This window comes from Canis lupus, chromosome 17 (genome assembly GCF_048164855.1).
Source record: "Canis lupus baileyi chromosome 17, mCanLup2.hap1, whole genome shotgun sequence".
NCBI classification, from domain to species: domain Eukaryota; kingdom Metazoa; phylum Chordata; class Mammalia; order Carnivora; family Canidae; genus Canis; species Canis lupus.
Genome location: NC_132854.1, coordinates 26429072 through 26445771, shown reverse-complemented (window position 1 = coordinate 26445771; position 16700 = coordinate 26429072). Strand labels below are relative to the sequence as shown.

Below are 16700 nucleotides of genomic sequence, written 5' to 3'. Positions count from 1 at the left end.
CAAATACTCGGCATTTCAGAAACGTGCATTAATAGGTTTTCTGTATGGTAAGCTGGGAATATAGCCAAGATTTATTATACTGTTTTTCAACTCTAAATAACACACTGGGGCAGCCTGGGTGGCTCATCGGTTTAGCGCCGCCTTCAGCTCAGAGTGTGATCCTGGAGACCCAGACGGCGTCTCCAGTTGGGCTCCCTGCATGGAGCCTGCTTCTCCCTCTGCCTGTGTCTCTGCCCCTCTCTCACACACTCTGTCTCTCTTATGAATAAACAAATAAAATATTTTTAAAAATAATAAATAAAAATAAAAAGACAACACACTGACATCTAAGCAAACTTCTTGTATATCTAGGTCTTCTTTAATTATCGGGGATGATTTTTTCCTAAGCATTGCTTTCAGCCTCTCAGATATTAAAATAAGATGTAGGTAAATAAAGCCCTCAAATTCATGATTTTTTTGCTCTAATGATACTATTTTATTTTTTATAGCTCAAATTATAGTCATTTGAGTAGAATACATGTAATATGTAATATGTAATAGGCACTTATAAATGGCCTTCTAGATTACTAACATATTAAATTAGATTTGAAAACTTAGGTTATTATGTGGGTTGTTACTTCTACATGATACTAAGAAAGACTCCAGAACATATCTAAGTGCCAATCTTTAGTTAAAACTATGTCCTTATCCAGAGAACATCTGCTCTAACAAGTGTGTCTTTTAGACCATTAACATAGACAATGATTAATATGACATTGTAAATGATTTAGCAGGTGGAAAATATTAAGTTGCTTAACTGGATTTAACTCAATCGTATAAATAAAAAACTATGGATAGGATTCCTTAATGACTTTCTAGTAATTGTGCTAAATTACTAATATAACATTTGCCATTTTTCATATTAAATTCATGTGTAAAAGCATGACCATTTACTACTTTTAAAAAATCTCTCTTAAAAAAAATCTCTCTTAGATTTAGTGTTAGACCCATGTATTTCTTCCTGCAAAATAAAAAATCATTACACCACTTCAATTTCCTTGCTTTCAAAATGAACAAAGTGTAATAGATCAACCTAAAATGTTATTTGCTGCTAAATTTCATATGAAGTACTCAAAATTTTGTTAGAACATCTTATTATTTTTTAGTATTTTGATTTATCCTATGGGGTACAATTGTTTTTATAATATAAAGTCATAAAACTAATATATCCTTTTTTAAAATGATTTTATTTATTTATTTGACACACAGAGAAAGTGAAAGAGCAATGCAGGGGGAGTGACAGAGGGAGAGGGAGAAGCAGACTCCCCTCTAAGCAGGGAACCCAACTTAGGGCTTGATCCCAGTACTCTAGGATCATAACCTGAGGCAAAGGCAGACACTTAACTGACTGAGCCACCCAGGCACCCCAAAATAATATTATTTAACATAAAATATAAATATATTGGGTTGCAAATAGGTAGAATGAGAATATATGTGTATTTGGGAATATATATGTATGCATATTTGTATTTATATTCAAAATACATATATATACAGTTTTGTATATTTAAAACTATATATATTGTATTTTATTTCTCTAAGCATATAACTATCTGTAGTTTATACTTTTTGACTCAGTTATTTGTGATATTTAACTTAATCTGTGCAACACCACTTTTATTCATTTTAATTCCATGTATTATATTGTTGTAATTATATATCTCAAAGCATGTTCATTGTACTCTTGATGGGTATGTGTGCGGTTATCAGTATTTTGCTATTGAGACCAATACTGCAACCAAAATTCTTATCCATTACTTACTTGTGCACCTATGTGAATTTTTCTGAGATATATATACCAAAGTGGAATTCTTGGAATGAAAGATATGTGCACTGTTATTCTTCCTACCTGTTGCCAAATTGCTCTCCTAGTTGGACATATCAATTAACAATCCAATTGATGGTATGAAATTTCAAATTTTTACAGCCTCATCAATGCCTAGTAGTATTGTTTCCTTCCTTTTCACCACTTATGGCCTTCTTCTATCCATCCCTCTCTTACTACCATCTTTTTATTTATCTTGTTCGGCCTTTATTAAATCATACTATTCTTGTGAATGAATGTGAAAACATATCTCATTGCAGTTTTAATTTTTACTCCTTAATCCATAGTTAAAGTATCTTTTAAATTAATTTTTCTCCTCTGCTAAATACTTGTTCACATGTCTTTTGTCCTTTGTTATACTGAGATTTGGGTTGATTTTGTATGGATTTGTAAAAGGGTCTTTTTTCTATTTTGTATATTATGTTCAGTTTTACATAGGAAATGCATTTCCTTAAATGTTGACTTATATTGCTTGTTTTATACTGTCCTTTTTCATGTAGAAGTTTTTATTTTAAATATAGTAAGATTCATTATTTTTTTGTTCATATAGTTACTACATTTCACCTTGTTTCAATACATTCCTTTATCCTGGAGGTCTACAGAGAGCCCCTATTTAAAAATATATTTTAATGCATTTTACACATCAGTTTTAGGGTTTTGTAATACATTTCAGAGTTGCTAAGCCCACAGTATTTTTGTAACAGAAAGTCTTGGAATCTATGGTATAAAAATCTTCATTATAAATCATTTCTGACTGTTAAGGAATGTGTTAAGTCTTTTACTTTAGAGAAAAACATCAGAGCTTTATAATTTGATAATATTACATGTATTTTTCATCTATATGTATAATTCATAGTACTAAAGAAATATATATCAATTAAAAATATTTTTCTTACCAAAGCATAAGAATTTGGTTGAAACATTGCATTTTATTAGCAATTCTCATTTTTTAAATAAAGATTTTTATCTCACATTCTGATAAAGTATTATAGATTTCTCTTTTTTTAAAGATTTTATTTATTCATGAGGCATAGAGAGAGAGAGAGAGGCAGAGACACGGGCAGAGGGAGAAGCAGGTTCCATACAGGGAGCCCGATGTGGGACTGGATTCCGGGACTCCAGGATCACAACCTGAACCGAAGGCAAGTCACTCCACCGCTGAGCCACCTAGGCATCCCAGAGTATTATAGATTTCAAATCAGTGTTATTCTCAAGGCTTAAAATATTTACCAGTTGATTAAGTTCTATTTTGAGTATTATTTTCTTTCTAGATTAAATAGAGAACACATAAAAACATGGGTTTTTTTTTACTATTTTTGTTGTTTGCAAATTATTGAAACAAGTGGAATATTCACTGAATATAATTTAATTTGCTTAAACAAGAAGAATGTAGAAATAATTAATCATAAGTGTACTACAAAACCTACAGTTTTCAATACATCACTCTTAATTACAGATAATTTCTCAAATGGTACGCATATTCATTTTTATAGAGTTCTAAAGGAAAAAATAAAACTAAAAATTTACAATTCTCTATAAAATGTTTACTGAAGTAAAGAAATATATCATTGTATAAATTCATTTATATATATATTTTAGATATGTGTCTAATTTACATTAATGATTCCAAAGCCTAAACATGATATTTATATGTAAATGTATGAATTTCCATTGAGTTCTTTAGAGTAAAAGTCTAAGAGCTTTAGAAAAGATTGCAAACTGAGAGGCTATCGTAGTAACTTAATGGAAAAGTAATCTTGTATTAGTGGTTCAGTATTTTTTCCATGCTTAAGGATTTAGTCCTGAGAATAATCAATATGCAAAATCAATGGAGGAAGTTTCAGTGTTCAAAACTTGAATGAGGGAGGCCTGGGTGGCTCAGTGGTTGAGCGTCTGCCTTCGGCTCAGGGCATGATCCTGGAGTCCTGAGATCGAATTCCACATCGGGCTCCCTGCAGGGAGCCTGCTTCTTCCTCTGCCTATATCTCTGCCTCTCTTTCTCTCTCTCTCTCTCTCTCTGAATAAATAAATCAAATCTTTAAAAAAATAAAAAATAAACTTGAATGAAAGGTTAGACAATTACAAGACTTGATGTTCTACTAAATACATTTTTAAAAAGTAATTATTTACTTAAAGTGTCCATAATCTGGTGCCTGGGTTCTCAGTCACTTGAAGGTCTGACTCTTGATTTCAGCTCAGATCTTGATCTACTGATATAGATATAGAGTCCCAGGAGAGCTCCCTGCTCTTCAGGTAGTCTGTTCCCCACCCCCCTACTGAAATAAGTAAATAAATCCTAAAAAAAAAAAAGTATCTATAGTCAATTTAATTTTGGTGTAGGATTTGAAACACAAAAATATTGATTAATCTTAATCTTCATTATTAACAGTACATAAATGCATATATATAAAAGAACTTTATGAAACTTTGTTTATTCATTAATTATAAACCATTCATACACTTATTTTCAGAATAATAAACATTTATTAATCCACTATCCAATATAAGAATTAAAATATTGCTGATATTTATAGATACCTATACTCCTCCCCTAAGCTGCCAAGTGCACTACTTCTCCCAAAATGGTAAAGCACTACCAGGTTTAAATGTTGATCATTCCCCTTTCTTGTTTCTCAACAATCATCACATATTTATGCATGGTTATATAATATTTTAGTTATATATTTTTTTAGAGATATGGATTATGAAACAATATGTAATATATTTAGAGTTGTTTTGTTCACCCAATATTTTTGTTCTTAAAGTTCAATCATGGTGTTGCATATCATTATAGACCTTTATTTTTACTGTTTTACCTATTTCATTCTTTGACTATACTATAGTTTATTCATATTCTGAAAATGAATGTTGTATGACTTTTAAGGTTTTTCTATCATGAGAAGTGGTGCTACGAAATTTCTCCCAAGATCTCTTTTTTCATGAAGTCAATTTGCCTTATATTAGTTTCATTATTTTTAAATCAAAAATTTTATGTTAACAAAATGATACAATCACATATTATTATAAGAAATAATTCATAGAAATTCTGTGTATTTTTCACTTTTTTACTATTTGTAATGATCAATATTTATTTAATTTTAGGTTTATATCAATGTCAATATGGAGTAAAAATATAATTTCACTTGCTACCTTAAAAAAAAAGCCCTAATGTTCTAACTGTAAAACAGATAAAATACAAGTAAAACATCTACAATATAACAGAGGACAATCTTAGGGTAGGCAGACATTTCTTAAGTTGGATACAAAAACACTTATCCAAAAAAGGAAACCTTTAAAGAATTGAATTTTATTAAAATTGATATCTGCTTAAATATTTAGGACAGTTAAAAAGGCTGAAATTCTGAGAAACAATTCGTGATACATACTGACTTAGGTCTTCTATATAGAACCCATAAATAATTACTATCAATTATTATAAAAAGACATGCATAAAATTAAAAATATGATAAAAATACTTGGACATGACATGAAAAGTATTCAAATGGCTAACAAATATATAATAATATATCCTAATTACAAGGGTTAATTCAAATTTAAATCTAATCTATTATGATATACCATGAGTGCCTACCAGAATGACTAAATGATTTTTTCATCTAAATACCAAGTGTTTTCAAGAATATAATTTGTGGAGCACCTGGGTGGCTCAGTCAGTTGTGTCTCACTCTTGTTTTGGGCTCTGGTAATGATCTCAGGGTCATGGAATGAAGCCTAGCATTGGACTCCATGCTCAGTGTGGAGTCTACTTGTCCCTCTCCCTTCTGTAGCTTTTATGTTCTCTCTCTCTCTAAAATAAATAAATAAAATATGTAATTTGTAATCACATATATGCTGTTACTAGAGTGTGAATGGAGATGTTCATTTTGGAAGTACTGACTAAGGGTCAGCATACATATGTATCAGCAGAAATTCCTCTTCTGGTTATATATATAAGAGTAATGTGTACAATGTGCAATTTTAGACATGCACAAAATGTATTTGAGGGCATTATTAGTAATAGCTACTACAACTCAAATGTATATCTCTGCAAACATGCATAAAATGGGTATACTTATACAACGACCTATTAAATAGCCATAAAAATAAACATGTTAGAGTTATGCAAAACAGTGGAGTGAATCTCACAAACATAATAATGAAAGAAATTAGGAAAACACAAAAGTACTTGTGCAGTGATGACATTATTCAAAGTTCAAAAGGAAGCAAAATGAAATGACTATTACAAATCAGGATAATAGTTGCCTTTATGGAGGGGGACAGGGATAATAATTGGAAGAGACCAGGACGGGTCTTCTGGGTTGCAATTACTTTTTCTATTTGTTGACCTTTGACAGTTGTAGTTACAAAGATGCGATTATGTTGTGGTAATCCACTGACCTGTATAGTTAATGAGTTGTGCACATTTCTCTTTGTATTCCATCCTTCAAAAGCATTTAGTAATGTTATAAACATTTTATAGATTGTCCTCATTCATGCATGTAAGACCTATAATTTTCTTTTCTTTTTTTTTAAGATTTATTTATTCATGAGAGACACAGAGAGAGAGAGGCAGAGACATAGGCAGAGGGGGAAGCAGGCTCCTCACAGGGAGCCCATTGTGGGACTCGATCCTGGATCCTAGAATCACGCCCTGAACCAAAGGCAGATGCTCAACTGCTGAGCCACCCAGGCGTCTCAAACCCATAATTTTCAACTTTAAGTAAAATGACAATTTTTATTTATGAAGAATCTATAATAATATGTAATCACACAAACAATAAATAAGTCATAATGATGAATACTATCCTGTTTATATTCAGCTGATTTATTTTAAAAAGTTAATTGCCTATCTTGTCATCTTCATTTGCATTTGTCTGATTATTGATAATATTAAGAATGTCTTTATTCATCTACTTCACAATTTCATCATCTAATATTCTAGATATTTAGAGCATTATGTAAATAGCATGTACTTGGGTTTATATATGTCTATCTGTCTGTCTATGCATTTATCTGTATCTACTATTTGAAGTTCACAAAGGATGCCTCATTTTTTTTATTTTAATATGTGAATATTAATGTTTTTGCTATATTTAAAATTAGCTTTACTACCAGAAATGTTTCTTTATTGGCAAACAATGTTTTCTCTTAAAAGAGTTCAGCTCAGAGTTGTAGACAACAGTAATAATTATGATTGGAAAGTACCAGGAGATTCTAGCATGCATTAGTAAATATTTTCATAATATAAACAAGTTTCACAAAACAAATTTCATAACGTATGTAATACATCATAAAATAGAATAACCAATCAAATATTGCAAATGCAACTTCAGACAAATGATATGTGAGGTTAACAGAAAGCTCTCACTACTATTTTATTTAGCATATAATCCAAGCCAACCAATTTGATAAGGTGCTTCAATTCCCCTTGTCTCTCCAACTGAACAGGCTGTAAATCAGCACAAGCTGATCACAAAGTGATTTCATTTGTTTGAGAAAAAATACTACTAAGCCCACTAGCTTAGGGTGGACAGTAGGCAAAGCAAAGAGATAAATAAATGAATCCATTGAAAAGAATAAAATAAAAGTTTTACCAGCTACATGGGTTATTTCCAACTTATAGATCTGAAATGCAGGCTTTTGGTTGATCTTGATTTGTTGTTTCTCTGAATCATTTAACTGGCAATGAGATGGAATGTATTTAAGAGGAGGATCTTGAGAAACTGATCCCTACCTTGGCAGAAACGTTGCTTTGAATATTAATTACTCCTACTTTGGATGTGCTGGAAATACATAACAATACGTGTAGAAATATAGGCTCTGTGAGAAATGGTTAACAGTTTTAATAAAGAGAAAAAAGAAATTTCTTAGAAATCATCCCTTGGTCCCTCATAAAAATTTCCTTTCTAATAAAGGAAGTCCATATAGAAGTCCACGTGCATGCTATTTACATAATGCTCTAAATAGCTAGAATATTAGGTGATGAAATTGTGAAGTAAATGAATAAAGACATTCTTAATATTATCAATAATCAGACAAATGCAAAAATCAGAAAAACAAAATCAGAAAAGGTTTTGAAAAAAATGGAATTGGGAAAAAAAGGGCCACAATAAGCAGTATGATGACCACTACAAGAAATATAAGCAACTCTAATGTAGTATTAATTATGATATTAATCATTAAGAAGCATTGGGCCAATCACCATCTACCTAATGAAGCAGGTGATTAGTTTCTAGCAGCTATGCCATTTATGTTTTTAGAGAAAAAAAAAAAAGGAGAAGAAATAGAGAAAACAAAGCTACAGTTCCAGAGCATCTATCAGGCAGATTTATAAGATCTGGGATAATTGTGCCCAGACCTAGAAAAGAATCTCCATGATTATTGACTTTATTTTACTTATTTATTTTAAGATATTTATTTATTTATTTATTTATTTATTTATTTATTTATTTATGACACAGAGAGATGGGGAGAGAGAGAGAGAGAGGCAGATACACAGGCAGAGGGAGAAGCAGGCTCCACGCGGGAGCCCGCCATGGTACTCAATCCCGGGTCTCCAGGATCACACCCTGGGCCGAAGGTGTCACTAAACCGTTGGGCCACCCAGGCTGCCCTTGACTTTAATTTTAAAAAGTGTGCTGATAAGTCTTTTTATTGGTACCAGGAGTGATAGCTATAAGAAATATAACCAGAAAAAAAAAAACAAAAAAAAATAAAATTAAATTAAAAAAAAATTAAAAAAAAAAAGAAATATAACCATAAATAAAGGATTTTTTCAGCTCCTGAATGCAACAGCTGCCCATAAGAAAGATAAAATCTCTTTTAAATTAGATATATGAAGCATGGCAGCATTGATGGCCAGCACCTAGTATAAATTGCATAACAACTAGATCTTTGGAAAAAATATGAGGCTGTCAAATCGTAACTAAATTAGATGATTGGATGGAAATATAAGCCTTAAACTAAGCCAGTATTCCTAAGATCATGACAAATAGGAAAATTCTAATAGATTATGATCACATTAAATCTCTAATAGAGGGGATCCCTGGGTGGCTCAGTGGTTTAGTGCCTGCCTTCCACCCAGGGTGTGATCCTGGAGTCTCAGGATCAAGTCCTACATCGGGCTCCCTGCATGGAGCCTGCTTCTCCCTCTGCCTGTGTCTCTGTGTCTCTCTTTCTCAATCTCTGTCTCTTATGAATAAATAAATAAAATCTAAATAAATAAATAAATAAATAAATAAATAAATAAATCTAATACATGAAAGAAAAATTAATACCAAGTAGTATTTCTTTTAGGAATGTAATGTTGGTTTTATATTCAAAAATTAATAAATTTGGTCTACCTGGAACTTTGATCTAGGTAATGAGAATACTCACACAATGGATAAACATCATGATAAACAGAGGAATGGCCACGAGTACAAATGAATTTTACTTATAAGGCATTTAAAGCTTATTTATGATGAATCATATTTGACAAATATATTGTATTGATTATGTAGACTGGTGAATGCTGTCTAGACCTGCATTTAAGTTTAGTTCTGAAAGTCAATAATTCAGTTACTTGCACTACGTCAATTTAAAAACTCTTATTGTGAAACAAAGAGAGTATTCAACATTCTTGATTGTGTAGTGATGGGGTTAGAGTAAGCTTACCACCTGATATGCACATATTCATTAACTGTGTGAAGTCAGAATTGTTAGCTTTGTTATTATTATTGGAATAATAGAGCATTTTTTCACATACTCATATTAATGCCAACCATCAATTATTTGACTTACAATATTTTTCTATTTTATTTATTGTTGGAAATAGATATGCATAGATAGCATTCAGACATTACCAACTTTCAAGATCTTTATTTAACAGTTACATAATGAAGTATAGAAATGAGTTATCAATAATACAGATCAGGATCCAAAAGTAATTACTTTTGATTTTCTTTCTTTCTTCCCCCCCACAAGTGAAATCTATCAAATATTTGTTTATTTATTTATTTATTTTTAATAATAAATTTATTTCTATTGGTGTTCAATTTACCAACATACAGAATAACACCCAGTGCTCATCCCGTCAAGTACTTGTTACACCTCATAAAACACTTTCATATAAGTATAAAATAAACAGAAACTACTATTTAGATATCATATTCTTCCTTATAGAAGCAGATCATTCTGCTGACACTGCATTCTCAAAAACCAATGAAGGACTCTCATGGCATTCCTATTTAAGTTTGTGAGTGTGTATGTGCATAGCTAGAATGGAAATGAAGCACATAATTAAAAATAAAAAGAATTCTAGGAACTTGAAAGATAAATCAAAAAGAAAAAGATGCTTTTAAAATGATACTAAGACAACTCAGAATTTTAGCTTCACTTATTATATGTTTCCCAAACTTTGATTAGCAGGACTATGTTAGAAATTTATATTCTTCCTGGTCCAAATTCATTTTCAAACCATTGAGTCATTTGGGAGTAATAATTCCTGTGTCTTTCATGAGCCTCCAAGTGACAATACTTCACAACACAGATTGAGAACTACTCTTCTTTCCTGATATTAGAAAACCTGTCTCTGTTTTCGAGACGAATGTTTTAGTGCTCAAATAGCTGAATTCAAAGAATGAAATTGACAGCAAAACCATTATCCGTTAACCGTTAACCGTTAGGAAGAGTCATTTTCAGCTCAACATTATTAAAATTTGAGTAGAAGGGCAGTCCGCTGGCTCAGCAGTTTAGCACTGCCTTCAGCCCAGGGCGTGATCCTGGAGATCCGGAATCGAGTCCCAAGTCGGGCTCCCTGCATGGAGCCTGCTTCTCCCTCTGCCTGTGTCTCTGCCTGTCTCTCTGTGCCTCATGAATAAATAAATAAAATCTTTAAAAAAATTTGAATAGAGATCCCTGTATATGATGTTTTAATTGCAAATAAACTTCTCATAAATAGAAGAATAAGGAAGACTCGCTGGCATTTGAATTTTATGAAAAAATATGTGGAATACATAGATTTCTATATAATGCTATTGTATGACTTGTAGCACTGAGCCAGAAAATAAGATGTAATGATTGAGGTGACACAAAAATATCTCTATTGTGATCAAACTTTCTAGAGTATGGTTGAGATGGAGTTGCCAAATATTATCATGTTTAAACATGCAACTTGGAATTCTAGATGCAAATAGAAAACAGTGAAAATGTTTTTTAAAAGTGTAGAAGGGGTATTCTAGTAATAACACTGCATAATAATGTACACAGTAATTAGTAACTTACAATCACAAGTCTCATTTTATTATTACTCATGGTTTTGCATATAAAGATTTGAGCAAAAATTCATCTACATTTCTGCCAGAAGCTCTCATGCAGTTAATCAGGTAGTATTTGGAGCTGAAATGGCAGAGACTTTGATTGGATGGATGTATGCAGGCTGGGCATTTCTCTCTTTGTATTGTCTTAATTCTTCTCCATGGATTCTCTTCTTTTTGCTGTTTTGGATTTTCTTATAGCGTAACTTCTCATGAGTGAGATTACTTACACCAAGAGTCAGGAAAGTATAGCACAAGGAGGATTGCCAGATGAAAAATAAGATACAGTTAAATCAAATTTCAGATAAATATGAATAACTTTTTTGTATAGTCTAGACAATATTTGGGATCAAATAACACTTTAAATAAAAAGGTATTTGTTGTTTATCTGAAATTCAAATATAACTAGGCATCCCATATTTTTATTTACTACATCCGGTAACCATGGACCAAATCTGGATGGTCTTCTATTTTTGTAAATACAATTTAAGTGGGACTCAGTTCAGCCAAATCATTTAGGTATTGTGTATGGAAGCTTTAGGACTGCAAGAGCAAAGTTGAATAGTTGCAGCAGAGACCACATGCCTGGCAAAGTCTAAAATATTTACTATTTGACCTTTTACAGAACAAGGTTTGCCTGTCTCTGCCTTGTAAGGCAGATTTCCAGTAAGAAAGGTCAAAGCTATATCTGCTTTCATAACTAAACCTGGGAGGTCTCATAGCTCATTTCTGGCATAGTCATAGCTGCCAAGACTAAGGTGAGAGGAATTAAACTTCAGTTTGCAAAAGGAAGAGGGAAGTTTCCAGAAAAAAACATGACAGTAAATATTTTGCAGTCCCATCTTAGAAAATACAAACTTCTACCTACTAATTTGTGATTCATTATCTTAAGACAGCATTCTGAAAACAAATGGGGCAACTCACGAACAAGACAAGTGATTTCTTTTCTTTTTCCTTGAGAATTATATTTTTTCAGTAATCTCTACACCCAATGTGGAGCTTGAAATCACAACCTTGAGATCAAGAGTTACATGCTCTACCAACTGAGCCAGCCAGGCACCCTCAAAAAAGTGATTGCGTTTGAGTTTTCTACCATGAAATTTTGAAGATATTTGGATTAGAGATATTTCTGATATAACTCATTGAAAATAAAATAAAATAGAGTATTGCTTTTTAAATAAAGCCTCAACTTAAATTCACTTCGGGCAATTTTACTTTAAAAGTAGAGAAAAGAAAGACATTCCCACAGTCTTAGTGAAAATGTCATATTTTCACTAATATGTTTCCTGACACTTCTAATTTGCCTAACTAAGGAACACTAGTCATATCTTAAGGTACTAAATAATTTAGCTTGGACTTGATTCAGAATGTTTAAAATAAATTTCAAAAATAATATTTTATCTTTTTATATTTTTCTAAAGTAATATGTATACATTTAATATAAATTTAACCTCCCTTTAATCAAGTTTAGGTGTTCACAAACCAACAATATGTTGAATTGCAGAGAGTATTAAAGTAACTATAAGAGAATTTAGTTGGCTTATAAAACCAATGTAGATGTTAAGTTATAACATTTTAAGTCATACAACAATATTGTTTCCATATGGATGTTTAATGCTTTAACTTAATCCAGATGCTTTTTCATTATTTTTAATCTTCATGTAAACTCTGAATACTGTGTATCTAAGATAAATATTCACATTAATTATATAAAGTGATCTTATTGTAATGTTTGATAAATACTTCCACATAGAATAGGTTAAGAACTGCCATGCCATTGAAATAATACAGAACTTGATGCATTTCTATATTATGTGATTAACAGTAAAAATTCTAAATAATTCATGCCCAATTTTAAACATGTAGCCTATCCACTCAACACAATGCATGCTATTTACTTATCTTATATTTTTAAGTTAGTAATGAACATGGTAAGAAAAATAATCGGAAGTATTATAATTTGTAACCAGGAGCTCATGTTATTAACGATAGAAAAAAGAAAGATGCAGATGTATGTGATTATCATTTTGATTCCCCAAAGCAACTATACTAACTAATTATATGGAAAAGTATTCATTATCTTCAAATAAAACATAAACATCTACATTGTACACTGCTCCATGTCAGTTGATTCACTTATCTATATGTTTAGGATGGAAAACATCCTAAAAAGTAAAGATTCCAGTATCCTATCAATTACTCAACAAGTGCGTATAAGTAATATCTCCCTCAGAAATGTTACTAAAACTCCAAGACAGATTAATTTTCTAGATACCTACAATTTTAAATTTTAATCCTATTTACTTCTAAGAAATACAGAGTTATGTTCAAGATTTTCACTTTTTTAATCTCTTTTTTGACCATGTAGAGATTAAGTGCCACAAACATTCAAAAGATGGTATCACTGTTCTTATAGTATGTGATGATAATATATAAGTACTTGGGGCACCTAGGTGGCACAGTTGGTTAAGTGGCCAACTGTTGGTTTTGGCTCAGGTCATGATCTCAGAATCATGATCTCAGGGTCATGAGATTAGCCCCATGTGGAGCCCTGGGTCAGGCTCTGAGCTCAGCATAGAGTCAGCTTAAGTTTCTCCCTCCCCTTCTGCCCCTTCCCTGCTCACACCTTGCTCTCTCCTCTCTCAAATAAAAAACAAATATTTTTTAAAAATAATAAAATATTAGATAACTACCATTATTCTGTATAAGTAATATGCTATAAATTTATATGTCATTAGAATATCTGTACAATATGGATTATATGATAAAATCTTTCCTTCAGGAAGAGAAACTAAGTCTCATCCAACTTACCCAGTAAGCAAGTGATGAAGCTAATGTCTGAATTACTGCCATTTGAGTCCAAATCCTCAGCTCCTCATTACTACTAAGGATTTATCAAATGTTGAAGTAATACTAAGAATACAAACAAGAAAAACTAAGTCTGTAAACTCACAAATTTCTTTCACAGTCTAATGTTAAAGATAACATTAGTGAATAAATGATATGATAAATAGAGTAATGAACAAAACCTTATGATATTGCAAAGAGGAAAGGAATCACATATATGGCATCTAAACTAAGTTTTCATAATTAATAGCCTTCCAGCAGCTATTAAGAAATGTTTTCATAGAGGAAATAACATGTAGAAATTCATAGAAGCATGACATTTTTTGTTGACCCTACACATCTCCCTCTTTGCATCATTATTAAAGTATACCTTATAACATTCTGAGTTCATTTTTATCATAGCATATGTTAAGCAATATTTTAGTTGTGCATTTCTCTGTCATTTTCAACTAGTAATTTATTAAATACTTCATATCAAATTCTACATCTTAGTTCTCACTTAAGCTCTAACTTACAATTTGGTGCTTAGCTATAGCAGAGATGCTTAAGAAAAGTTTTTGAATAAGGGAAGAATTAACAGAAGAGATTGACACATTTAAGAGGCCTAGTTGGTATAATTACTGTATTAAAATGTTACATTTAATGATCAATTATTAAGGTAAAGATCTGAGAAGGAGAAACACTGTGGAAGCAGATTCAATTATTTTAGTTATATAAAAAGTATCTTGATAACACACTGTATTATTAAATACTGTTCTAAATTATACAAGAAGGGGATGAAAATAGAATCAGAAAGTATTTGCATTCAAACTCTGTATTGTATTTTATTAACTTTTTTGGTCCATAAATCTACTTTTTAAAGTAATTCAAAGTTGTAGATCCATTCTCAGAATAATGTTTGAATTGTATAAAATATGTAAGATTACCAAGGAAACAAGTTATTTTGTTATGTAGTTGTATATTTGTCAAATAAGCTTGTTCTGTGTTATTATGACTTTGTCCTTATTAATTTATTAAATAATAAGATCATGTAGCTGGCCTAATAGTTACACTTTCAAAATACTGATTAGTATAAATGATATTTTGACAAATCTACAAATTGTGCCCTTCATTGTGGAAAGACAAAACACAAAACAACAAAAACCACACCAACAACAAACAAAAGAGAAAAGAACAAGAACAAAAAATCTTGCTATCTCATCTAGGAAATTCAGTTTTACCAGAAATCCATGACTTTATTGGTACTATCAACTACAGTCATAATTAAGTTGTGTGAGACAAATGTGTTATATAAGGTTGCAAAAACAATCCTAATTCTTTATCACCTCCCTTGCCATAGGGTTTTGAAGTCCATTCCCATTCAAATTATTACATTGAATATGTGAGTTGTTTAGCCAATGGGTTTTTAGCTGATGTGATGCAGACAACAGCTTATGAATGCACATATACAAATGAATTTGCTCTTTTTTGCACCTCTGCATTTGTCATGAGAATATGTCCAAGTTAGCCTGCTAGCAGTGGAGATATGTAGGCTAGCACTAATATACTTCAATAGTCACAGCTAAGGCCACTCAAATCGACAGACAGCTGGCCAAATCCCAGTGTGTAAACTAATCCAGCCAAGGTCACAAAGCTGCCTCACTGACTTCTAGGTGACCCCAGAAATATGAATTATAAGTACTATTGCCATATGCTATCATCATTTTGGTAAAAAGAATCTAATTCCACTCTACACACTTCATTTAATGCGGTCTCAAAATTAGAGATAGATTAAAATAGAATACCTCGTTTGATTTGACATATTTATGTACGTGTCTATATACATATATACATATAAAAACTTGTATATCTTATTTTTCATGAAATCTTATTGTACACATAATGATTAATAACCAGTGAAGTCAATCTGGCACATAATAAGAATTCAAAAGTATATAATTCATAATAAATTATAGAATTGCTTTCATTTAGAAACATATTTTAAAGTACAGATGAAATTAATGATGAACAAGGGCCATCTGTAGTAAATTAATCCTACAATCCTTCCTTTGATGAAAGAACTAGTATAACACTATACACTATAAAAAAGCATATGGCAAACAAAGACAAAAACAGGAAATGAAAATGTTGCAAAAAGCCATGAATTTTCAGGAGGTATATATTTACAAAAGATGTAAATAACATGTAAAAACCATGTGGGTCTAACTTATATTTACTCACCTCTATCTTACTAAGAAATAATTTCTCTTAATGTGCATAATTTATGCCTGATAAACGACTTAAATGCACTGCACATTTTCTACTTGATTTTTAACATCAAAAACAGATTTCTACATCTTTTAGTCAAACATTTTAATTTTATTTTAGAAAGAAAGCCATATAGCTGTAGAAAATAAAATGTAGTACTGTATCTTATTTGCATTTTCCAAAGAAATTATTTTTCATCATCAAATATGGGTATTATGCAAAATTAAACATAATTAAAATATAAAATATAGTTGTACCCAGTGGCCCAAAGAAAAGAATCCAGTCTGTCAGAAATAAAAATAAAAATTAAAAAGAACACAATGAAGTTAAAAGAGTATTAAAAATTGATATTATAAAAAAATAAGAATATCAAATAGTTTGAATGCTAACCTATTTATCTGCAAAAGAACTTAGGGGGAAAAAAGTAACTAAACTTTTCTCCCAGT

The 16700-nt window shown here is 31.1% G+C and overlaps 1 long non-coding RNA gene across 2 annotated transcripts in view; it reads left to right on the top strand.

Annotated features, from left to right (window-relative positions):
* LOC140607970 (uncharacterized) overlaps positions 1-16700 on the top strand; it is a 353114-nt gene that overhangs the window by 267285 nt on the left and 69129 nt on the right. The window lies entirely within an intron of this gene.